A 25,951-nucleotide genomic window follows, 5' to 3' on the forward strand; every position below is an offset into this window, starting at 1 on the left:
AATCGTCCTGATGCGAAACTTGTCGGATGCGAACCTTCTCAGATATGAACCTTGTGATACGAACCTTCTCGGATGCGAACCTCTTGGAGATGAACCTCTAGAAAGAGAAACTTATTGGATGTGAACCTCCTGATGTGAACCTTCTCCGATGGGAACCTCTTGGATGCGAACCTCCTGATGAAAACCTTCTCGGATGCGAACTTCCTAATGCAAAACTTCTCGGATGTGAACCTCTTGGATGCGGAACTTTCGGATGCGAACCTCCAGATGCGAACCTTCTCGGTTGTGAACATCTATGATGCCAACCTTGTTAGATGCGAACCTCCGGATGCGAACCTTCTCAGATGCGAACCTTCTCGTATACGAACCTCCTAATGCGAACCTTTTCGGATGTGACCCTCTTGGATGCAAACCTTCTCGGATGTGAACCTCCTAATATGAACCTTCTCGGATACGAACCTCCTGATGCGAACCTTCTCGGATGCTAACCTCCTACTATGAACCTTCTCGGATGTGAACCTCTTGGATGTGAACCTTCTCAGATGCAAACCTCCTGATGCGAACCTTCTCGGATACAAACCTCCTAATGTGAACCTTCTCAGATGCGAACATCTTGGATGTGAACCTTTTCGGATGTGAGCCTCCTGATGCGAACCTTCTTGGATACAGACCTCCTGATGCGAACCTTCTCGGATGCGAACCTCCTCGGATGCGAGCGTCCTGATTCGAAACCTCTCGGATGCGAACCCTCTCAGTTGCGAACCTTCTCTGCAACGAGCCTTCTCAGCAGCGAACCTTCTCAGCAGCTACCCTTCTCAGTAGTGAACCTTCTCGCTCCTCAAGTCTGGTTTTTGACCAGTTTCGCATTTTGAGTCCGTTTTTGGTGATTTTGACGTGAGATTTTCAACAAATTCATATTTTTGACATATTAGACCCTCTAAAGTCATATATTATCCACATCTTGAAGATTTATTAAGTATAAATCTTATTTTTGTTTCAGATAATATCAAGAGGACATAAAGGCACTCTTTGACATTTACCATAAAGTTATGACTCAAGTCACCACTATACCCACTTTGTGTCACTATTCACACTCTACCTAGTGAAATCATTTTCCTTTTATTATCTCCCAACACTCTATCAGATTATTTTGAACAAATCCATCCAAAAAATTTTCAATCTTTTTATCTATAATTTCACTTTCTCTCTCTAAAAACAAAATTCTCTCTCTTCTCTCTCTCTCTCTCTCTCTCTCTCTCTCTCTCTCTCTCTCTCTTTCTGAGTCACGAGTTTTAAAGGGCTATTCTTGAGTTTTCCTGAAAGACCCCAACTTTCGTATTTTTGAAAGACAAAAACTTTCATACTTCACAATATCAATACTCCAAAACATGCTACTTGCATATTCATAAAAACAATATTTTATATTGATAAAGGGATTACAAATTATTGGATACAAACCGTTTATTTCAAAGTGTTATATATATATATATATATATATATATATATATATATATATATATATGACATAACTACACATGATATTGTAATTTATACAAACATAAACTGTAGTACAAAAGTATTATTACAAACTATTCTAAATCTTTCAACAGTATGTGAGCATACTAGTTACTTATCACCTGCAATTGTTAAACATTGATAGGGTAAGCGGTGACGCTTAGTGAGTTCAATAATAGATACAATATAACGTTATGCCATATATATACTTCAATGTGGAAAAAGAAAAGAGGAACAACAAGATGTATGTGAAATCATGTGACAAGCGTTCATATCAATCAAAGACTTTATTCTAAGATATACTTTTCAATGCTTGATATACATCAATAAAACTTTGGCCCAAATGGCATAGAAAACATGCAATTTCTGATTAACATCTTGTTAGATTTCAGTCTTATAGTCCTGTCTAACCATTTGCCAATGCCATAGAATAGAAGTCATTCTCTTACGGAGACATGCTCTACATGGCCAGAGGCTACATACCAGTACCAATGTGAATCTAAATCCTTTCACTGATCACATGGTCAAAGGTATTACAATTGCTATAAACATAGCAAATAAAACAACACGGGAAAATAACTCAGAATAATAACACTAAAAAGCACATAGCACATATAACACATAACATACAGTTATTCCTATATATTGAACTCACGTTATGTTAACCGAGGGTTAAAATAGTAATTTGGGTAGCACTTCGGCTTTAAATATGACTTTTTATGTTGAAAACTGGGAGCTTAATTGAAAACCGGGCTCTACGAAGGTAGGGCTTCAAAACCGAAAAGATAAAATTTTCGGGCTTCTCGGGGGTCTCGGGACGTGTTTCAGGTGCTAAAATTGATATCGGGGCTTCGGGGAAAGTCAAAATAGTAAATATATGGAATTAGGGTGAAAAAGTGTCAAAATTCCAAAATTAGTTGGCAAGTCTCGCAACCCCCTTATTTATGGGGTGCGAGACCGAAGGTGTGTGGCTAGAGAGGTTCCACGTTGCATCTACGGCTCGGTCCGGAGGGGGGTGACGAAGCAGCTCAGTGGCATCAGCAGTGAAGGGCAGGTGGCACGAAAAGCGAAGGCCACGAGGCTCGGACAGGAAGCAATGAAGCAGCTCGGTGGCATCAGCTGCGAGGGATACGCAAGGCGGACACGTCTCCAGCTCATACACGTGGCGTTGCGAGATGAGGCCACGACTCCGGTGACGCACCTGTTTCGTGCGAGGTGATGTGGCCGGTACTGTTCATGCGAAATTCCTCGGTTTTCGGGCCCCAAACTTCTAAAATCCATAACTTTCGCATACGAACTATGTTTTTGACGTTATTTATATGCACGCGTAGTTAAAATTACGTTCTACAACTTTTGTTTAGACTTCGTTGGCTAATTTTGACTTTATTTTTAATATTATTATTTTTAACAGACTGGGACAGGAAAATCCATTAAAAATTGATAACTTCTTCATCCGACATCCGTTTTCGTCAGACTTTTTACAATTGTACTACAAATAACGAGACCTTCGATTCTCGTTTAGGATTTATCGGTCAAATATCGGTTGATCTAAAATTCGAGTTTTTAGTTGTCTACTGCTAAGTTGAAACTTCGAAAAATCATAACTTCCTCATACGAAGTCAGATTTTGGCGTTCTTTTTATCGAATTTCTCAGTTTAATGAATACTATGACTTTCATTTAGATTACTAAGGATAAAAAGTAGTTTATCAATAACTCACTTTTTATGTCATTCGGCGCCGTGCCGGTTTTGTCGCGGATCTTCGGTTGGTCATAACTTCTTCGATATAACTCGGATTTCGACGAGGTTTTTGCCTACAAGTTTCTAACGAGATTATCTACAACATCAAATAATAAAATTTTACTTATTTAAAATTTTATATTTTCGCTAAATTTCACTATTTGGCTTTTAATTGGAATCTCATAAGACTTCCAATATTTTCTGAGTGATTCTAAACATAGTTTTACTTCATTTCTAGTAAAAACCATCTGTTAGAACTCAACACTCAATTTCACATAGTATTTCACAATTTGATTCATTACAAAACACGATTTCAAAACGTGTATGTTACAAATACCTCCTCCTTTTGAGGATTTCGTCCCCGAAATTACATCGATTAAAATAAATGGGGATATTTTGCTTTTATCTCATTCTTATTCTCCCAAGTATAGTTTGGGCCTCGATGGTGTTTCCACTTGACAAGCACCAATTCTACTTCTTTATTGCGTAGCTTAGTTGTTCTTTCATTCATGATTTCTACAGGCTCTTCAACATATCTTAACTTATTATCCAATTTCACCTCGGATAATGGAACTGTCTCATCGTAGATGCTCAAGCATTTGCTCAGATAACTTACATGAAACACATCATGAATATCTGCCAAATCTTTAGGCAATTCTAAGCGGTATGCTTGCTTTCCAATTCTCTGGATGATTTTGAAAGGACCAACAAATCTAGGACTCAACTTTCCTTTCTTCCCAAATCGCATAAGGCCTTTCCATGGGGATACCTTCAGCATCACGAAATCACCCACTTGGAATTCTATAAGTCATATTCTCTTTTCTGTATAGGACTTTTGTCGATCCTGGGCCGCTTTCATTCTTTCTCGTCTGATTTGAATCTTGTTGGTGGTGTCTTGAGTCATTTCAGGGCCTCCAAGGATCTTCTGTCCTACATCACGCCAACATAACGACATACGACATTTGCGACCATATAATGCTTCATACGGTGGCATTTTGATTGAAGTGTGGTAACTATTATTATATGAAAATTCGACAAGCGGTATGTATCTATCCCAGTTACCACCGAACTCCAAGACACATGCATGAAGAATATCTTCTATAGTTTGGATTGTTCTCTCAGTCTGACCATCTGTTTGGGGATGATAAGCGGTGCTGAGAGCAACTTGAGATCCCAATTCGCGTTGCATACTCGCCCAAAAGTGAGAAGTGTAGCGAGCATCGCGATCAGAAATGATCTTTAGTGGCACACCATGTCTTGCAACAATTTCATCCAAGTATACTTGTGCGTATTTCTCCATTGGAGCTGTTTCATGCATGGCGAGAAAATGTGCACTCTTAGTCAGGCGGTCGATGATTACCCAAATACTATCATGCTGTCTAGCAGTCTTTGGCAATTTGGTAATAAAATCCATGGACAGCTCTTCCCACTTCCATACAGTAACAGTAAGACTTTCTAGGGTTCCATAAGGCTTTTGGTGCTCTGTTTTGACTTGTAACCATACTATTCCTGTACATATCTTCCAATGTCACTCTTTAATCCAAGCCACCAATAATTAGCTCTTACATCATAGTACATTTTACTTGTACCAGGATGTATTGACAGTTTAGACTTATGAGCTTCATCTAAAATCTTCTGTCTTAATCCACCAATCTTTGGAATCCATAGCTGATTCTTAAATACTTTTAATCCTCGTGGATCATCAAGTAAAACATCGGCATAATGTACCATTCCTTCCTTCTTCACATTTTCTGGCTTTAAGGCCTCAACTTGCCACTTCTCTAGTTCATCAAGAATAGTGAACTTCTTCGTAGTGTGAGTAATTGTATAAAACATACTATTACAATAAACCTTCCTGCTAAGTGCATTGGCAACCACATTAGCCTTTCCAGGATGGTACATGATTTCATAGTCGTAGTCTTTGATCAGCTCCATGGCTCGTTGCTATCTCATATTCAAAGTTTGCTGACTGAATATATACTTGAGATTCTTGTGGTCGGTAAATAATTGGCATTTCGTACCAAAAAGGTATTGTATCCAAAGTTTTAGGCCAAATACTACTACCGCGAGTTCAAGATCATGTGTGGGATAATTCTTTTCATAATCTTTCAGTTGTCTTGAGGCGTAGGCTATCACTATACCACGCTGCATCAACACACAACCGAGTCCCAATCTTTAATCATCGCTCTACACGGAGAAATCATCATCACCTTCTGGGAGTGATAAGATGGGAGCATGAGTCAAAAGATCTTTTAGAGTTGAGAAAGCTTTTTCTTGAGCTTCACCCCATTCGAACTTCACCTCCTTCCGTGTAAGACTCGTGAGAGGTACGGATATATGAGAAAAGTCTTTAATGAATCTCCGGTAATATCCCGCGAGACCTAAGAAACTTCGAATTTTGGAAGCATTACGGGGCACTTCCCAATTTTGAATGGCTTCGATTTTGATAGGATCTACGGATACACCGTCACTAGAAATAATATGGCCGAGAAATTGAACTTGACGAAGCCAAAATTCACATTTCGAGAATTTAGCATAAAGTTTCTCCTTTCGAAGAAGTTCTAAGATTTCATGAATATGAACGGCATGATCGGATTCAGACTTGGAATAGATTAGAATATTGTTAATGAATACAATGACAGACTTATCGAGCATTGGGCGGCATACTCGATTCATCATATCCATGAATACGATAGGGGCATTTGTCAAACCGAGTGGCATGATAAGGAATTCGAAATGCCCATAACGAGTACGGAAGGCAGTCTTCGGTACATCTTGCTCTTGTACTTTCAACTGATGATATCCAGATCGTAAATCAATCTTTGAGAAATAGCTAACACCCTGAAGTTGATCGAACAAATCATCGATGTGAGGTAGCGGGTACTTGTTCTTGATAGTCACCTTATTCAGCTCACGATAATCAATGCACATTCGCATCGATCCGTCCTTTTTCTTGACAAGCAATACTGGAGCACCCCAGGGAGAGGTACTCGGTTGAATTAAACCTTTGTCAAGTAATTCCTGCAGTTGGATCATCATTTCTTTCATCTCGGCTGGCGCAAGATGATAAGGAGTCTTTACAATCGGAGCAACACCGGGCACAAGGTCAATTCAGAATTCTATTTGTCTATCCGGAGGAAGTCCAGGAAGATCATTGGGGAAAATATCGGGATATTCGTTAACAATAGGAATATCAATCACAGTTTTATTCTACTTTCTTGAGATGTCAACTGTATAGGACAAATAGATAGGACAACCTTTCGATATGAATTTACGAGCTTTGATGAAAGAGATTATTTTTAAGATCCTTTTTTCACCGTAGACATGAATAGGATCTTCCCCTTCAATAGGAATGCGTACCATGTTTTCTTAACACAAGAGTTCTGCATGGTTCTTTGACAACCAATCCATGCCGAGAATAATATCGAAATTGGGCAAGGAGATAAGGATTAGGTTAGCAAGAAAATTATAGCCTTCAATTTCTATGACACAATCCTTATAGATTTTATCAGCAAGTAATGATATACTTCCTGCAGTATCTACGTGAAATGGTTGCGCGAGTGCATAGCAAACAGTTTGAAAAGAATGCGCAAATTCATAAGATACGAAAGAATCTGAGGCACCATAATCAAATAAGATGTGAGCAGGTCTAGAGTTGACAAGAAATGTACCCATCATGACATTTGGGTCCTCACGTGCTTCCTCTGCGGTAATATGGAATGCACGACCCTTAGCTTTTGGCACATCCTCCTTTTTAGCTGGAATACTCTTCGGTTGTTGGATAGGGACTTGACTTCTCGCCGGTTGTTGAACAGAAGCTTGACTTCCCGTCACTTGGCTGGTAAGAGTAGGGCCAAAATGCTTCTTGTGGCTAGTAATACCACATGCATAACAAGTCACATCCTTCCTTGGGAAAGTTGGCTTTATATGACTCGTTTCTCCACACCCATAACAGACAATGGATTCCTTGTCTATTTTGCATTGACCCGGATGATTCCTTCCACAAACGCGACATGAAGGCGATTGAATAGAAAAAGATTGTGCTTGCTTGCTAGGATCAGTTCGAATAGATTGAGCTGGTGGAATAGTGGAAGCAGGAGTAGTTCTTTCAGTACGTGGATGCTTTGGAATAGTAAGAGTGGCACCACATATTTCTAAGTCATGCTCACGCCTTCGAGCATACTCAACAGCTTTATCGAATGACAGAACATCCCGATTGATAAAGAAATCAAGGATTTCGTGTCGTAGTCCCTCCATGAATAACTGAATTTTCTCGTCTTCAGTTGGAATATACTTCATTACAAACCTTGCTCTTTGATTAAATTGAGTTTCATACTCATTCACAATCATTCCTCCTTGTTTAAGCTCGAGGAATTGCTTCTCCAATCTTCTCCTCATATCTAGAGAACAATACTTCTCTAGCACACGAGTCTTGAACAACTCCCAGGATAAGTTCTCTTGGTCACATCCATCGAGAGCTTCATATGTTGCTTCCCACCAGACTAAGTCTTCTCCAATGAGCATTACAGAAGCATAGATAGCCTTGTCTTCATCGTCCACATGAGAAACACGAAATGCTTTCTCGGTGTTCTGAATCCAAGTTAGAACAATTATAGGATTAAGGACACTAGAAAACTCCGTAGCACCACTACTCTTGAAATCTTTGAACGAGGGACGCTTCACCTTTCCGCTTGAAGATTCTCCAGTGACTTTCTCTTTTCCTTTATCATCATTCTTTTTGTGTTCTTCGAGAGTCTTTCGAATAACACCGGTAAGTTTACCTAAGAGTCGCTCCTCACGAGGAGATACTGGAGTATTCACTTCCTCGGGTTGAGGATCTCCACCAACCTCAGGGGTATGGCTACTTACTTGTTCAACCATTGATCTGAAATACGGAGTAAGATAGTATTTTAGAATATTAGGGTTTACTATTACCTAATACTTTTACTTATATATTTCCTATGGTTTGTATCCCTATACTTACAATGATTAAGTTCATATATTAAACTTCCTATAGTTTAAGTCTAAACACCAATCTGTGGAATTTAGTTCGCTTAAACTACTGCTCTGATACCATGATTGAAAGACCCTAACTTTCGTATTTTTGAAAGACCCAAACTTTCATACTTCACAATATCAATACTCCAAAACATGCTTCTTGCATATTTATAAAAGCAATATTTTATATTGATAAAGGGATTACAAACTATTGGATACAAACCGTCTATAACAAAGTGTTATATATATTACATAACTACCCAGGATATTGTAATTTATACAAACATAAACTGTAGTACAAAGGTATTATTACAAACTATTCTAAATCTTTCAACAATATGTGAGCATACTAGTTACTTATCACATGCAATTGTTAAAGGTTGATAGGGTAAGCGGTGACACTTTGTGAGTTCAAAAATAGATACAATATAACGTTATGCCATATATATACTTCAACGTGGCAAAAGCAAAGAGGAACAACAAGATGTATGTGAAATCATGTGACAAACGTTCATATCAATCAAAGACTTTATTCAAAGATATAATTTTCAATGCTTGATATACATCAATAAGACTTTGGCCCAAATGGCATAGAAAGCATGCAATTTCTGATTAACATCTTGTTAGATTTCAGGATTATAGTCCTGTCTAACCATTTGCCAATGCCATAGAATAGAAGTCATTGTCTTACGGAGACATGCTCTACATGGCTAGAGGCTACGTACCAGTACCAATGTGAATCTAAATCCTTTCACTGATCACATGGTCAAAGGTATTACAATTGATATAAACATAGCGAATAAAACACCATAGGAAAATAACTCAGAATAATATCACTGAAAAACACATAGCACATATAATTGAAAACTGGGCTCTACGAAGGTAGGGCTTCAAAACCGAAAAGATAAAATTTTCGGGCTTCTCAGGGGTCTCGGGACGTGTTTTGGGTGCTAAAATTGATACCGGGGCTTCGGGGAAAGTCAAAATAGTGAATATATGGAATTAGGGTGAAAAGGTGTCAAAATTCCAAAATTAGTTGGCAAGTCTCGCAACCCCCTTATTTATAGGGTGCGAGATCGAAGGTGTGTGGCTAGAGAGGTTCCACATCGCATCTACGAGGCTCGGTCTGGAGGGGGGTGACGAAGCAGCTCGGTGGCATCAGCAGCGAAGGGCAGGTGGCGCGAGAAGCGAAGGCCACGAGACCTGCTGCGAGGCTCGGGCAGGATGCGAAGAAGCAACTCGGTGGCATCAGCAGTGAGGGACACGCAAGGCGGACACATCTCCAACTCGTACACGTGGCGCTGCGAGGCGAGGCCACGACTCCGGTGACGCACCTGCTTCGTGCGAGGTGACGTGGCCGGTACTGTTCATGCGAAATTTCTCGGTTTTTGGGCCCCGAATTTCAAAAATCCATACCTTTCGCATACGAGCTCCATTTTTTACGTTACTTAGAAGAACGCGTAGCTAAAATTACGCTCTACAACTTTCGTTTAGACTTCGTCGGCTAATTTTGGATTTATTTTTAATATTATTATTTTTAACAGACCGGGACAGGAAAATCCGTTAAAAATTGATAACTTCTTCATCCGACATCCGTTTTCGTCAGACTTTTTACCGTTGTACCTCAAATAACGAGACCTTCGATTCTAATTTAGGATGTGTCAGTCAAATATCGCTCGATCTAAAATTCGAGTTTTTAGCTGTCTACTGCTAAGTTGAAACTTCGAAAAATCATAACTTCCTCATACGAAGTCAGATTTTGGCGTTCTTTTTATCGAATTTCTCGGTTTAAGGAATACTACGACTTTCATTTAGATTACTAAGGCTAAAAATTAGTTTATTAATAACTCACTTTTTACGTCATTTGGTGCCGTACCGGTTTTGTCGCGGATCATCGGTTGGTCATAACTTCTTCGATATAACTCGGATTTCGACGAGGTTTTTGCCTACAAGTTTCTAACGAGATTTTCTACAACATCAAATAATAAAATTTTACTTATTTAAAATTTTATATTTTCGCTAAATTTCACTATTTGGCTTTTAATTGGAATCTCATAAGACTTCCAATATTTTCTGAGTGATTCTAAACATAGTTTTACTTCATTTCTAGTAAAAACCATCTGTTAGAACTAAACACTCATTTTCACATGGTATTTCACAATTTTATTCATTACAAAACACAATTTCAAAACGTGTATGTTGCATTTCCCCCCATTTATTGTAACTATATCCTTCCTACTTCTACCCAATCTTCGCATCTTCATACAAATCGTAAACAATTTAGACAAATATTCACATATTTGTTCTTAGGGTCTTCAAATCTTCAAGCATCTTTCAAGTGTTCTTGACTTGAAACTTCCAATCTTCATTCTACCTCCACAAGAAATAACAAAAGGTGAGTTCATACCCCTCTTCAAGTTTTAAGGAGGAGAGTACAAGTTACTACACAAAAACATATTCTAACTCAACCAACATCTTTCAGTAGAAAAGTTATGGTCTATTCACGAACTGTTTTGACCATCTTAAACTTAATATTTTTACAAATTGTTCGATATGGAAATAGTTATGGTTTATACCATTCTAATGACTACTTGAACACGTTCATACGATGTTTCTACAATTTTTGGCAATTTTAACAAAATTATCCATGATTTCAGAAATGATTTCGGACCAGTCTGTGAAGATGGACATTTTCACACTGGTTAAAGACCACTAAAAATCATAATAAAAATTCTGAACAAACTAGACACACTTCTCGGATGTGAACCTCCTGATGAGAACCTTCTCGGATGCGAAGCTCTTGGATGCGAACCTCCTGATGCGAACCTTCTTGGATGCGAACCTTCTTGGATGCGAACATTCTCAGATGAAAACCTCCTGTTGCGAACCTTCTCGGATAAGAAGCACTTGGATGCGAGCCTCCTGATGCGAACCTTCTTGGATGCGAACCTCCTGATGCGAAACTTCTCGAATGTGAACCTCTTGGGTATGAACCTACAGATGTGAACCTTCTCGGATGCGAACCTCCTGATGTGAACCTTCTCAGATGCGAACATCCTGATGTGAACTTGCTCAGTTGTGAACCTCTTGGATACGAACCTTCTCGGATGCGAACCTTCTCGGATACAAAACTCCTGATGCAAACCTTCTCAGATGCGAACCTCATGGATGCAAACCTTCTCGGATGTGAATCTCCTGATGCGAACCTTCTCGGATACGAACCTCCTGATGCGAACCTTCTCGGATGCGAACCTTCTCGGATTTGAACCTCTTGGATGCGAACCTTCTCAGATGAAAACCTCCTGATGCGAACCCTCTCGGATGCGAACCTTCTCAGATACGAACCTTCTGATGTGAACCTTCTCAGATGCAAACCTCTTAGATGCGAACCTTATCAAATGTGAACCTCCTGATGCGAACCTGTTGGATGAGAACCTCCTGATGCAAACCTTCTTGGATGCGAAACTCCTAATGCGAAACTTCTTGGATGTGAACCTCTTGGATTCGAATCTTTACGATGCGAACCTCCAGATGTGAACCTTCTCGGATGCAAACCTCTTGTATGCGAACCTTCTTGGATGAGAACCTCCTAATGCGAACCTTCTCGGTTGTGAACCTCTTGGATGCCAACCTTCTCAGATGCAAACCTCCTGATGCGAACCTTCTCGGATGCGAACCTTCTCGGATACGAACCTCCTGATGTGAACCTTTTTGGATGCGAACATCTTGGATGCAAACCTTCTTAGATGTGAACCTCCTAATGCGAACCTTCTCGGATACGAACCTCCTGATGCGAACCTTCTCAAATGTGAACCTCTTGGATGCGCACCTTCTCAGATGCAAACCTCCTGATGCGAACCTTCTAAGATGCGAACTTTCTCAGATATGAACCTCCTTATGTGAACCTTCTCGGATGCGAACCTTCTCGGATGTGAACCTCCTTATGCGAACCTTCTTGGATATGAACCTCCTGATACGAACCTTCTCGGATGCGAACCTCCATGGATGCGAGCCTCCTGATGCGAAACCTCTCGGATGCGATCACTCTCAGCAACGAACCTTCTCAGCAGTGAGCCTTCTCAGCAGCGAACCTTGTCAGCAATGACCCTTCTCAGCAGCGAACCTTCTCACTTCTCAACTTCGGTTTTTGACCAGTTTCGCACTTTGAGTATGTTTTTGATGATTTTGTCTTGAGATTTTCACCCAATTCATATTTTTGACATATTAGATTTTCATATATTATCCACATCTTGAAGATTATTAAATATAATTTTTTTCAGATAATATCAAGAGGAAATAAAGGCACTCTTTTACATTTACTATAAAGTTATGACTCAAGTCACCACTATACCTACTTTGTGTCACTATTCACACTCTACCTAGTCAAATCATTTTCCTTTTATTATGTCCCAACACTCCATCAGATTATTCTGAACAAATCCATCCAAAAAATCTTCAATCTTCTTATCCAAGATTTCAGTTTCTCTCTCCAAAAGCAAACCTGTCTCTCTCTCTCTCTCTATATTTCTCTCTCTCTCTCTCTCTCACACACTCTCTCTCTCTCTCTCTCTCTCTCTCTCTCTCTCTCTCTTTCTCAGTCATGAGTTTTAAAGGGTTGTTCTTGAGTTTTTTTACCCTTTTTTTTTGTAACTATATCCTTCTTACTTCTACCCAATTTTCACATCTTCATACAAATCGTAAACCATTTACACAAATATTCAAATATTTGTTCTTAAGATCTTCAAATCTTCAAGCATCTTTCAAGTGTTCTTGACTTGAAACTCCCAATCTTCATTCTACCTCCACAAGAAATCACAAAAGGTGAGTTCATACCCCTATTCAAGTTTTATGGAGGAGAGAACAAGTTACTACACTAAAACATAATCTAACTCAACCGACAGCTTTCAGTCGAAAAGTTATGGTCTATTCACGAACTGTTTTCACCATCTTAAACCTAATATTTTTAAAAATTGTTCGATATGGAAATAGTTATGGTTTATACCTTTCTAATGACCACGTGAAAACATTCATACGATGTTTATAAAATTTATGGGGATTTTTAAAAAATTGTCTATCATTTCAGAACTGATTTCGGACTAATCTATGAAGATGGACATTTTCACACTGGTTAAAGACCACTAAAAGTCATAATAACTATTATGAACAAAATAGACACACTTCTCGGATGCGAACCTCTTGATGAGAACCTTCTCGGATGCGAAGCGCTTGGATGCGAACCTTCTCATATGCAACCCTCTTGGATGCAAACCATCTCGAATACAAACCTGTGAACCTTCTCGGATGTGAACCTTCTCGGATGCGAACATCTTGATGCGAATGTTCTCAGATGAAAACCTCCAGATGCAAACCTTCTTGGATACGAAGCACTTGGATGTGACCCTCCTGATGCGAACCTTCTCGGATGCGAACCTTCTCGGATACGAACCTCCTGATGCGAACCTTCTTGGATGCGAACCTTCTCGGATCTGAACCTCTTCGACGCGAACCTTCTCAGTTGAAAATGTCCTGATGCGAACCTTCTCGGATGCTAACCATCTCGGAAACGAACCTACTGATGCGAACCTTCTCGGGTGCGAATCTCTTGGATGCGAACCTTATCGGATGCGAACCCCCTGATGTCAACCTTCTCCGATGCGAAAATCTTTGATGCAAACCTCCTGATGCAAACCTTCTCGGATGTGAACCTCCTAATGCAAAACTTCTCAGATGTGATCCTCTTAGATGCAAACCTTTCGGATGCGAACCTCCAAATGTGAACCATCTTGGAGGCGAACCTCCTGCTGCGAGCCTTCTTGGATGCGAACCTCCTAATGCGAACCTTCTCGGTTGTGAACCTCTTGGATGCCAACCTTCTCAAATGCGAACCTCCTGATGCAAACCTTTTTGGGTGCAAACCTTCTCGGATACGAGCCTCCTGATGCGAACCGCTTGGATGCAAACCTTATGGGATATGAACCTCCTGATGCGAACCTTCTCGGATACGAACCTCCTGATGCGAACCTTCTCGGATGTGAACCTACTGATGAGAATCTTCTCGGATGTGAACCATCTCAGATGCAAACCTCCTGATGTGAACCTTCTCGGATTCGAACCTCTTTGATGCTAACCTTCTCGGATGTGAACCTCTTGATGCAAACCTTCTTGGATATGAACCTCCTGATGCGAACCTTCTCGGATGCGAACCTCCTCGGATGCGAGCCTCCTGATGTGAAACCTCTCGGATGCGAACCCTCTCAGCTGCGAACCTTCTTAGAACTTAGCCTTCTCAGCAACGCCCTTCTCAGCAGCAAACCTTCTCGCTTCTCAAGTCCAGTTTTTGACCAGTTTCTCATTTTGAGTCCGTTTTTGATGATTTTGACATGAGATTTTCACCTAATTCATATTTTTGATATATTAGACCCTCTAAACTCATATGTTATCCTAATCTTGAAGATTTATTAAATATAAATCTTATTTTTGTTTCAGATAATATCAAGAGGACATAAAGGCACTCTTTGACATTTACCATAAAGTTATGACTCAAGTCACCACTATACCTAATTTGTCTCAATATTCACACTTTACCTAATTTTCCTTTTATTATATCCCAACACTCCATCATATTATTTTGAACAAATCCATCCAAAAAATCTTTAATCTTTTTATCCAAGATTTCACTTTCTCTCTCCAAAAGCAAACTTCTCTCTCTCTCTCTGTCTGTCTGTCTATCTCTCTCTCTCTCTCTCTCTCTCTCTCTCTCTCTCCCCCTCTCTTTCTCCTCTCTCTCTCTCTCTCTCTTACTCTCTCTTTCTCTCTCTTTCTCAGTCACGAGTTTTAAAGGGCTATTCTTGAGTTTTCCCCCATTTTTTGTAACTATATCCTTCCTACTTCTACCCAATCTTCACATCTTCATACAAATCGTAAACCATTTACACATATATTCACATATTTGTTCTTAGGATCTTCAAATCTTCAAGCATCTTTCAAGTGTTCTTGAGTTGAAACTCCTAATCTTCATTCTACCTCCACAAGAAATCACTAAAGGTGAGTTCATACCCCTCTTCAAGTTTTAAGGAGGAGAGTACAAGTTACTACAGTAAAACATATTCTTACTCAACCAACAACTTTAAGTAGAAAAGTTATGGTCTATTCACGAACTGTTTTGACCATCTTAAAACTAATATTTTTGAAAACTGTTCGATATGGAAATAGTTATAGTTTATACATTTCTAATGACTATGTGAAAACGTTTATACGATGTTTCTATAGTTTATGGCGATTTTTACAAAATTGTCTATCATTTCAGAAATGATTTCGGACCAGCCTGTGAAGATGGACATTTTCACACAGGTTAAAGACCACTAAAAACAATAATAAAAATTATGAACAAACTAGACACACTTCTCGGATGTTAACCTCCTTATGCGAACCTTCTCGGATGCGAAGCTCTTGGATATGAACCTTTTCGGTTGCAATCCTCTTGGATTCAAACCATCTCGAATGCGAACGTGTGAACCTTCTCGAATGCGAACCTCTTGGATTCGAACCTTCTCGGATGCGAACATCATGATGCAAACATTCTCAGATGAAAACCTCCTGATGCAAACCTTCTAAGATAAGAACCACTTGGATGCAAACCTCCTGATGAGAACTTTCTCGGATGTGAAGCTCTTGGATGCGAACCTTATCGGATGCGAACCGCCTGATGTCAACCTTCTCCGCTGTGAACATCTTTGATGCAAACCTCCTGATGCAAACCTTCTAGGATGCGAACCTCGTAATGCGAATCTTCTCGGATGTGAACCTCTTGGATGCGAACCTTTCAGATACGAACCTCCATATGTGAACCATCTTGGATGAAAACCTCTTGGATGCGAACCTCCAGATGTGAACCTCCTAATGCGAACCTTCTCGGTTGTAAACCTCTTGGATGCCAACCTTCTTAGATGCGAACCTCCTGATGCAAACCTTCTCACATACGAACCTCCTGATGCGAACCGCTTGGTTGCAAACCTTCTGGGATACGAACCTCCTAATGCGAACCTTCTCGGATGCGAACCTCCTGATGCGAATCTTCTTGGATGTGAACCTCTTGTATGCGAACCATCTCAGATGCAAACCTCCTGATGCGAAACTTCTGGGATGCGAACCTTCTCCGATACGAACCTCCTGATGTGAACCTTCTCGGATGCGAACCTCTTTGATGCGAACCTTCTCAGATGTGAACCTCCTGATGCAAACCTTCTTGGATATAAACCTCCTGATGCAAACCTTCTCGGATGCGAACCTCATCGGATGGGAGCCTCCTGATGCGAAACCTCTCGGATGCGAACCCTCTCAGCTACGAACCTTCTTAGAAGTGAGCCTTCTCAGCAGCCATCCTTCTTAGTAGCGACCCTTGTCAGCAGCGAACCTTCTCGCTTCTCAAGTCCAGTTTTTGACTAGTTTCTCATTTTGAGTCCGTTTTTGATGATTTTGACGTGAGATTTTCACCTAATTCATATTTTTGACATATTAGACCCTCTAAACTCATATATTATCCTAATCTTGAAGATTTATTAAATATAAATCTTATTTTTGTTTCACATAATATCAAGAGGACACAAAGGCACTCTTTGACATTTACCATAAAGTTATGACTTAAGTCACCACTATACCTACTTTGTGTCACTATTCACACTCTACCTAGTCAAATCATTTTCCTTTTATTATCTCCCAACACCCTATCAGATTATTTTGAACAAATCCATCCAAAAAATCTTTAATCTTCTTATCCAAGATTTCAATTTCTCTCTCCAAAAGAAAACTTCTCTCTCTCTCTCTCTCTCTCTCTCTCTCTCTCTCTCTCGCTCTCGTAGTCACGAGTTTGAAAGGGTTGTTCTTAAGTTTTTCCCCCATTTTTTGTAACTATATCCTTCCTACTTCTACCCAATCTTCACATCTTCATACAAATTATAAACGATTTACACATATATTCACATATTTGTTCTTAGGATCTTCAAATCTTCAAGCATCATTCAAGTGTTCTTGAGTTGAAACTCCAAATCTTCATTCTACCTCCACAAGAAATCACTAAAGGTGAGTTCATACCCCCTTCAAGTTTTAAGGAGGAGAGTACAAGTTACTACACTAAAACGTATTCCAACTCAATCAATAACTTTCAGTAGAAAAGTTATGGTCTATTCAGAAACTATTTTGACCATCTTAAACCTAATATTTTTGAAAAGTATTCAATATGGAAATAGTTATGGTTTATACCTTTCTAATGACTACGTGAAAAAGTTTATACGATGTTTCTACAGTGTATGGCGCTTTTTACAAAATGTCTATCATTTCAGAAATGATTTTGGACAAGCCTGTGAAGATGGACATTTTCACACAGGTTAAAGACCACTAAAAACAATAATAAAAATTATGAACAAACTAGACACACTTCTCGGATGCGAACCTCCTGATGTGAACCTTCTCGGAGGCGAAGCTCTTGGATACGAACCTTTTCGGTTGTAACCCTCTTGGATGCAAACCATCTCGAATGCTAAGCTGTGAACCTTCTCGGATGCGAACGTCTTGTTGCAAACATTCTCAGATGAAAAGCTCCTGATGCGAACCTTCTCGGATAAGAAGTACTTGGATGCGAACCTCCTGATGCAAACCTTCTTGGATGCAAACCTCTTAATGCGAAACTTCTCAGATGTGAACCTCTTGGATGTGAACCTTCTCGGATGCGATCCTCTTGGATGTGAACCTCCTGATGCGAATCTTATCGGAGGCGAACGTCCTAATGTGAACCTTCTCAGTTGTGAACCTCTTGGATGCAAACCTTCTTAGATGTAAACCTCCTGATGCGAACCTTTTTGGGTTCGAACCTTATTGGATACAAACCTCTTGATGTGAACCTTCTTGTATTCGAACCTCTTGGATGCAAACCTTCTCGGATGAGAACCTCTTGATGCGAACCTTCTCGGATACGAATCTCCTGATGCGTACCTTCTCGGATGCGAACCTCCTGATGCGAACCTTTTCGGATGTGAACCTCTTGGATGCAAACCTTCTCAGTTGCAAACGTCCTAATACGAACCTTCTCGGATGTGAACCTCCTGATGCGAACCTTCTCGGATATGAACCTGCTGATGCGAACCTTCTCAGATGTGAACCTCCTAATGTGAACCTTGTCAGATGTGAACCTCTTGGATGCGAACCTTCTCAGATGCAAATATCCTGATGCGAACCATGTTGGATGCGAACCATCTCAGATACGAACCTTCTGATGCGAACCTTCTCGGATGCGAACCTCTTGGATGCGAATCACTTGGATGCGAACCTTATCGGATGTGAACCTCCTGATGTGAACCTTCTCTGATGCGAATGTAACACCCAAAGTTTCAAAGGCCAAGAAAGGAAAGAAAAGCCCTAATTTAAGGGTCGACTCGGCGAGTCCAAGGAATAACTCGACGAGTCCGAGCGGGATCTGATTCGAGGAATAAGTGACCAACTCGGTGAGTCAGCCAAGGCGACTCGGCGAGTAGGGTCTGTGCGAGGAAACCCCTAAATCTGGGGCTTGGAGCCTATTTAATCGCCTCATTCTTCTTCCTAGTGCTCCTTTACTGTCTCTCACACCCAGAACGCCGCACCCTAAGCCCCCATTGTAATCATTCATGCTTTTGGCCATTTTTGAGTGATTTAAAGGAAGAAGAAGAAGTGGGAATCTTTGAAGCATCAAGGAGTGGCATTGGATCCGAAGTTTGGGGATCATTTCAGAGCATTTGAAGGTATTAAGTCGTTTCTCTCCTCTAGATTTTCCTTGGTTATGAGTTTTGGGGCTTTTAAGCCATGTTTGAAATCAATCTCGAGCTTGAGGTCCAGATCTGAGGTTGCTACCTCAGATCCATGCTTGTTTTGGTCTAGAATTCCGTAAAGTATCAGCCCTTGAGTGGATCATGGAGTCTTTTTTGCCTTAAGCCCTAGTTTTTGGCATGTTTTGCCTAGATCTCCTTCTCTACACGTAAAGTTTGCAACTTTACGTGTGGAATAGGCTTGGGAAGGGTAGATCTACAGCTTGGAGTCCGTGCATGACTCAAAAGTCCTCTGCATGTAAGGAGAACTGAAGGGACTCGGCGAGTCCTTTGAGTGGACTCGGCGAGTAGCATGAAGTTGTGGAGAAACTCGACGAGTGGGATGAACAACTCGTCAAGTCGTATGAAGATTGCCTTGTACTCGGCGAGTCTGTTCTTGGACTCGGCGAGTCAGGTTGCAAAACCCCAAACCCTTCGAGTTGAGACTCGAATCAGTGAACTCGGTGAGTCAGTAGAGTTGGACAGGTATGGACTCAGAAATCGGTAGACTCGGCGAGTCAAGTCGCGAATGGAAGGTATCTGATCATTTTGAACTCGGTGAGTCAGTAGGGTGACTCGGCGAGTAGGATTGACCTGGATGGTTGACTTTGACCAGGACTTTGACTTTGGACCAGGGTGGACTTGGTTGTCTTTCGGTGGTCAGTTAGACTTAGTGTTGCATTGATATTGGTAGTTTAGGGAGCAAGGGGAGCAGGAGTTCCGTGAGTTGTTAGGCAGCAACTAGTGAGATCATCAGCAAGTTCAGCCAGTACAAGTGAGTTTCCCTTTGTGTGAATGGGTCTAAGGCCACAATGCCGACCCATGTAGTTATGAGTAGAAGACCCGGGGTTAGCCCTAGGCACAGTATGCTAGTATTATTTTCAGGACGAGGTCCAGTAATAGCGGGCGGGTGCCCAAGGAATTGTTTATATGATAGTTTATACTTGTTGTCTGTGTGATACATGTATGTGCCTGGTAGGGAGGTGAGTGTGGGCGAGGTCCCGTATCTCACCAGTAGCAGAGTGTGGATGGGGTTCCATATCTAATTAGTAGCAGAATAGGGGCGAGGCCCGAACTAGAATAGGAGTGAGAGTGGGCTAGGCCCGTACCTCACTACCATTAGGAGCGGGGACGGGGTCCCATGACTCATTAGTAGCAGGACATGGGCGAGGCCAAGGATAGGCGAGGCCTTAGGATAGAACCAGTTGTATTTGTTAGTTATGAAATGTTTATGTGTTATTATTTGTTGGCGGGCGAGGCCCTGTGATAGGCGGGGTCTAAGTAAAATAGATCTGTATCCGAGCGGGGCTCGAAGCCAGGTGGGGCCTGGAGCGGCGGGGCCGTTGTAGCGGGCGAGGCCCGAGGTAGGGGGCGAGGCCCAAGATAAGGGGCGTGGCCCAGTATGTGCAGTATGTGGTTATGCATGGTATGTGGTAGGGTGGGGAACTCACTAAGCTTCGTGCTTACGGTTTTCAGTTTTGGTTTCAGGTACTTCCGGTAGCGGAGGGAAGAGCTCGGGGTGATCGCATGGCACACACCATAGATTAGACAGCCTGGGAATGTTTAATCTGATAATGAACATGTGTTTTGAAAACTTATACTCATATTATGTTTTGGAATGATGACTTTACTTTAAGTAATGATTTATTAAAATAAATTTTTGGTCTTAAATTTTGGGTCGTTAAAAGTTGGTATCAGAGCCTTGGTTTGAGGGATTCGGACATGCCCTTGGGGGTGTCTGAACTCAAACTGAGGAATTGGTAAAGAAGTTTTCAAATGAAAAGAAAGTTTTGTAAAAAGGGAGTTTTGATAAAGAAAATAGTTTTAGAAAAGCAAAAAGAATTCGGAAAGATAAAAACTTTGAAACGAGAAAAGAGGTGTGGTGCATGCAATCAACCGAGCTCAAGTAAGTACCACAAAATACCCATACAAGTTTATGTTTTGATTATCAGTAAATAGATTAGCATGCTAGATTAGGACTAAGGATCTAGGGAGGATGCCTTATGTGCCTGTTATATGTGCTTTTGATCTGCATGATAATGCTGAATAGTCAGTAGTAGGATAGCCTGATTAGGTTATTCCTGAGTTTATGAGTTGTGTTGCATGCTAGTTCAGATTCTTGCTATGTGGATATGATTGCTTGAGTATGTTATGGTTACATTTTCCCTTGTCTGAATGCTGCTTGCTTTGTGCATTGTGGGATTCTAAGTGATGGGAGTTGGCCATTAGGTGTATACGTCACGTCACATGTGATCAGGGTTAATTAATCTCAGAGTGTTGGATTTGGTCCTATTGCGCAACTCTTGTTTGAGTCCAACCGTTGTAGGAACAAGTCTTTTACTTGAAGGATTATCTGAGCCTCGTCACATGTGAGGGTATCCAGGTGATGACTAATTGGCATTGCGAGGAGGCCTTCAGCAGCTGAGGACTGGTTTGAGTTGAGTCAAAGGTTTCCCTAGGGTAAGCCTAGGATGAGGTAGTGATGGGAGCAGTAGAAGTAGAAAAGGGACCTGGTGGAGTCAAAGCAGTTCCTTAGGAAAGTACGAATAGATGTGGAAGGTAGTATGAGCCCGTACTACTGAAAGCAGAGGATCCGTACTCGATTCGGGAAAGGCCGAGACAAGACCGGGAACCTGGTAGTGAGTATGTTTGGTCTCGCAGCAGTGAGGAGTATTCTGATAGTGGTTATGTTATATGTTTAAGTATGGTGACATTCTAAGAGGGACCAGCGGGCGGATCAGGCGCCGGAGAGGGATTAGGCTAGGGTATAGGGGCCAAGTAGCTCGAGGAGCGGATGAGAGAGTTGATATCAGTAGAGGTTACGCGCAGTATTCTAGTTCAGACTCTTGTGATCTTTAGCACGGTCAAGGAGGGTATATTGGAGATTTTGGATGAGAGGCTGGGAGCCTTCCGTACTGAGATGATGGCTTTGTTGGGAGCGCGTACCTTGACATTTCGGGAGTTCAGGGCTTGCGGGGCACCAGATTATCATGGGGCTAGGGACCCCATCGCTAGCAGCAGATGGTTGGCTGATATTGCCAACGCATTCCGTACGAGCCGATGTCCTGAGGAGGACAAGGTCAGACTCGCTTCCTGTCTTCTGAAGGACAGAGCGAGGGATTGGTGGGAGGAGATTGGTCACGCTTTGGGTGATGATGCCGCGTTGGACGCGATGACTTGGAGTGATTTCTCAGCGAGGTTTAGAGCGGAGTTTTCGCCGATTATTGAGGTGCAACAGTTGGCCCGGGAGTTTCAGGATTTGACACAGACTACTGAGACTGTGGCGGAGATCACCGCCAAGTTCAGAGAGAGAGACCTTCTTGTTCCGCAATATGTCGCAGATGAGGAGATGAAGAAGGCATGATATCACGAGATGCTGAGGAATGACATCAGGGAGTTCGTGAGCAGGTCCGGTTGTAAGACGCTAGAGGATATGATTTCTCGGGCCAGGGAGAGGGAAATTGATTTGGAGCAGATCCGGAAGAGGAAGCCGGATAAGGTCCAGGTAGCCGCGAGTTCGGGAAAAAGGCCCAAGGGATCAGAGTCGAGATCGAGGGATTATCAGGACCGCAGTCGCAGCGGAAGGTGTGGCAGGACGCACGGGGGCACGTACAGGAGTGGTAGTGGTGGTGAGTCTGGCTGTTTCAGGTGCGGCCGGACTGGTCATTTTAGCAGAGATTGTACTGCTACCATCACTCAGGGATCAGACTTGATATGTTTTCACTGCAATCAGCGGGGCCACAAGAAGGCCCAGTGCCCCAGTTTGCTTTCAGCAGGACGGGTGATGGCACCTGCCCCTACAACTTTGAGGATTACAGACGGCTATCAGGGCCGTGCGGAGGCGCCTGCGGTAGGAGGCCGGGCTTTTCAGATGGTTATTCTGGAGATGCGAGCAGCGCCGGACATTGCAGGTATGCGGCTTCCGTTTTCAGTTCTTTTATTTTGTGCATGATTATATTGTTATGGTTCTGCATCATTAGCGGTTGAGCATTTTATTTTCGACGGGTTTAATGTGATCGAGTTATATGCCATTTGCATACCTTGGTTATTGGTTAGTAATTAAGGGATGGGTTGTATCGAAGAAGGTTACTTTGAGTGCAGTATCCGTAGCATGCCTTGGAGAGACTCAGTATGTCTCGTTGGTTCGGAGCCGTATAAGTTTTAGAATGGACAGGTTAGATCCTTAGCTATGGTAAGCTTGGGATTCCTCAGCAGATTGATTATGGTAGCAAGGATTGGGATTTCTTCTCATCGATCATCGAGGTGTAAGCAGGATCAAAGTGGGGGAGAATCCTCCGAGTGTGTAAGGGTAAGGGCACGCAAATCCAGATCGGGTATATGATTCTGAGAAGGAAAGAAGGTAGTTTAGCATTTGATGAATCGAGTAGTTCAGGGTTGGGAGTTTGAGAACTTCCCATCAGTGCATGCGTGTAAAGGGTAATGGTGGGTATGTGGTTCAGATTCAGGTTAAAGGGCCGCATGTAGAACTCGTGTGAGTCGGAATGGAGATCTTGAGGTCAAATAGCAGGAGATGTTTTCGTGTTAGCAGTCAGTGGTGGAAAGTGATGTAAGACTGCGGGGCGGCCATAGCATTCACTAGCAGTCAGTGGTGGAAGTGTTGTCAGACTACCGGGAAGCCGTAGCATTTTGTAGTAGCTTCGTTGGCGGAGTCGGGGCGAGGCCCTCATCTCCTAGCATTCAGATAGGGATCGGGAATGGGGAATGGATGAGAATGGTATGGAGTTTCCGGTATAGCCTTTGAGAGATGAGACCTTGGAAGAGGCCGCTCTAAGATATAGTCGTGTGAGACCCATGGGCGAGGCCCGTATGAGGATAGCAGTATAGGTGAGACCTGAGAGCAGGGTGGCTCAGTAGTATGGTTGGGTGAGACCGGTGGGTGAGGCCCGTGAGTTTTAGCAGCACAGGTGGGACCTGTTAAGGATCTTAGTGTCTAGGCAAGGGGATCGGGGATCCCAGGAAATTGTAGTGCCAACATGGTAGAATAGATTGAGCAGTATAGGTGGCGGAAGTATCTTCGAATGTCGCTGGGAGAGACTAGTGGTTGTGCTGGGTCAGTAATCGGTGAGAGTCGGTAATCCAGATATTGATAGGTTGGTAGGGACCAGGATGGTCTCAGTTCATTCGGAAGCCAGATAAGAATAGCAGGATTTCTAGTCAGTAGTAGTGCGGGGATGCAGAGTACGGTGGAATTCAGTTAGTCGATCGTGGGGTGCTCGACACTGAATGATAGTAGGAAGAATGCCCAGTGGGTACTGGCAACGATGACCCATACTGCGAGTGGCGGGAGTAATAGATTTGGTGAGGAAAGGGTCTTCACCGCGGCAGAAGGGATAGATGGTTATGGAGCATTGCCTTGGGGGAGGCAAGGAAAGCGCGTAAGGAAAGAAAGGGTGAACCCCTACGGGGTCAGTGCAGTATTTGGAGATTACCAAAAAGATTGTCGGTTGAGTAAGTTGTGTTACAGGATGTTCAGGCTCAGGATGGACCTGAGATTATTATCGGTAAGGATTGACGTTGGTCTGAATGATTGAACGGAAGGCCAGCAAAGTTAGGCAGCTGGTGCTAGAATGGATGGTCAGGATTTGGAGGTAGATCGCCGGAAGTAGAGTATAGTAAACTTCGAGGAAGAAGTTTAGTTCAAGTGGGGGAGAGTTGTAACACCCAAAGTTTCAAAGGCCAAGAAAGGAAAGAAAAGACCTAATTTAAGGGTCGACTCGGCGAGTCCAAGGAATAACTCGACGAGTCCGAGCGGGATCCGAGTCGAGGAATAAGTGACCAACTCGGCGAGTCGGCCAAGGCGACTCAGCGAGTAGGGTCTGTACGAGGAAAACCCTAAATCCGGGGCTTAGAGCCTATTTAATCGCCTCATTCTTCTTCCTAGTGCTCCTTTACTGTCTCTCACACCCAGAATGCCGCACCCTAAACCCCCATTGTGCTCATTCATGCTTTTGGCCATTTTTGAGTGATTTAAAGGAAGAAGAAGAAGTGGGAATCTTTGAAGCATCAAGGAGTGGCATTGGATCCGAAGTTTGGGGATCATTTCAGAGCATTTGAAGGTATTAAGTCGTTTCTCTCCTCTAGATTTTCCTTGGTTATGAGTTTTGGGGCTTTTAAGCCTTGTTTGAAATCAATCTCGAGCTTGAGGTCCAGATCTGAGGTTGCTACCTCAGATCCATGCTTGTTTTGGTCTAGAATTCCGTAAAGTATCAGCCCTTGAGTGGATCATGGAGTCTTTTTTGCCTTAAGCCCTAGTTTTTGGCATGTTTTGCCTAGATCTCCTTGTCTACACGTAAAGTTTGCAACTTTACGTGTGGAATAGGCTTGGGAAGGGTAGATCTACAGCTTGAAGTCCATGCATGAAACGACCCAAAAATACGACCCAAAAATTTTGTTTTTCAATATAATCAAAACCATAATATGGGTATCATAACATAAAACATACGCGATGTATCCCAAATCATAATAAAATACTGTGCGGAAAACTGTATCATACTATATCCAATCGAAACTACTAAAACAATCCCCAGGATAAAAAGCTAAGCTGTGGTGTGTGCGATGCTATCACCCCGAGCTCTTCCCTTTGCTTGCGGAAGTACCTGAAACCAGAACTGAAACTGTAAGCACGAAGCTTAGTGAGCTCCCCCAAACTACCACATACCATACAATAACATATAAACACATATTGGGCCTAGCCCACTGCATCGGGCCGAAATCCGGAAACTGCATCGGACCGAAGTCTGGAACTGACTGGGACCTTGTCCCCTGCATCGGACCGAAGTCCGGAACTAACTGCATCGGACCGAAGTCCGGAACTAACTGCATCGGACCGAAGTCCGGAACTATCTG

The sequence above is a fragment of the Lactuca saligna genome, chromosome 5, assembly GCF_052625555.1.
Source record: "Lactuca saligna cultivar CGN05327 chromosome 5, ASM5262555v1, whole genome shotgun sequence".
Lineage (NCBI taxonomy): Eukaryota > Viridiplantae > Streptophyta > Magnoliopsida > Asterales > Asteraceae > Lactuca > Lactuca saligna.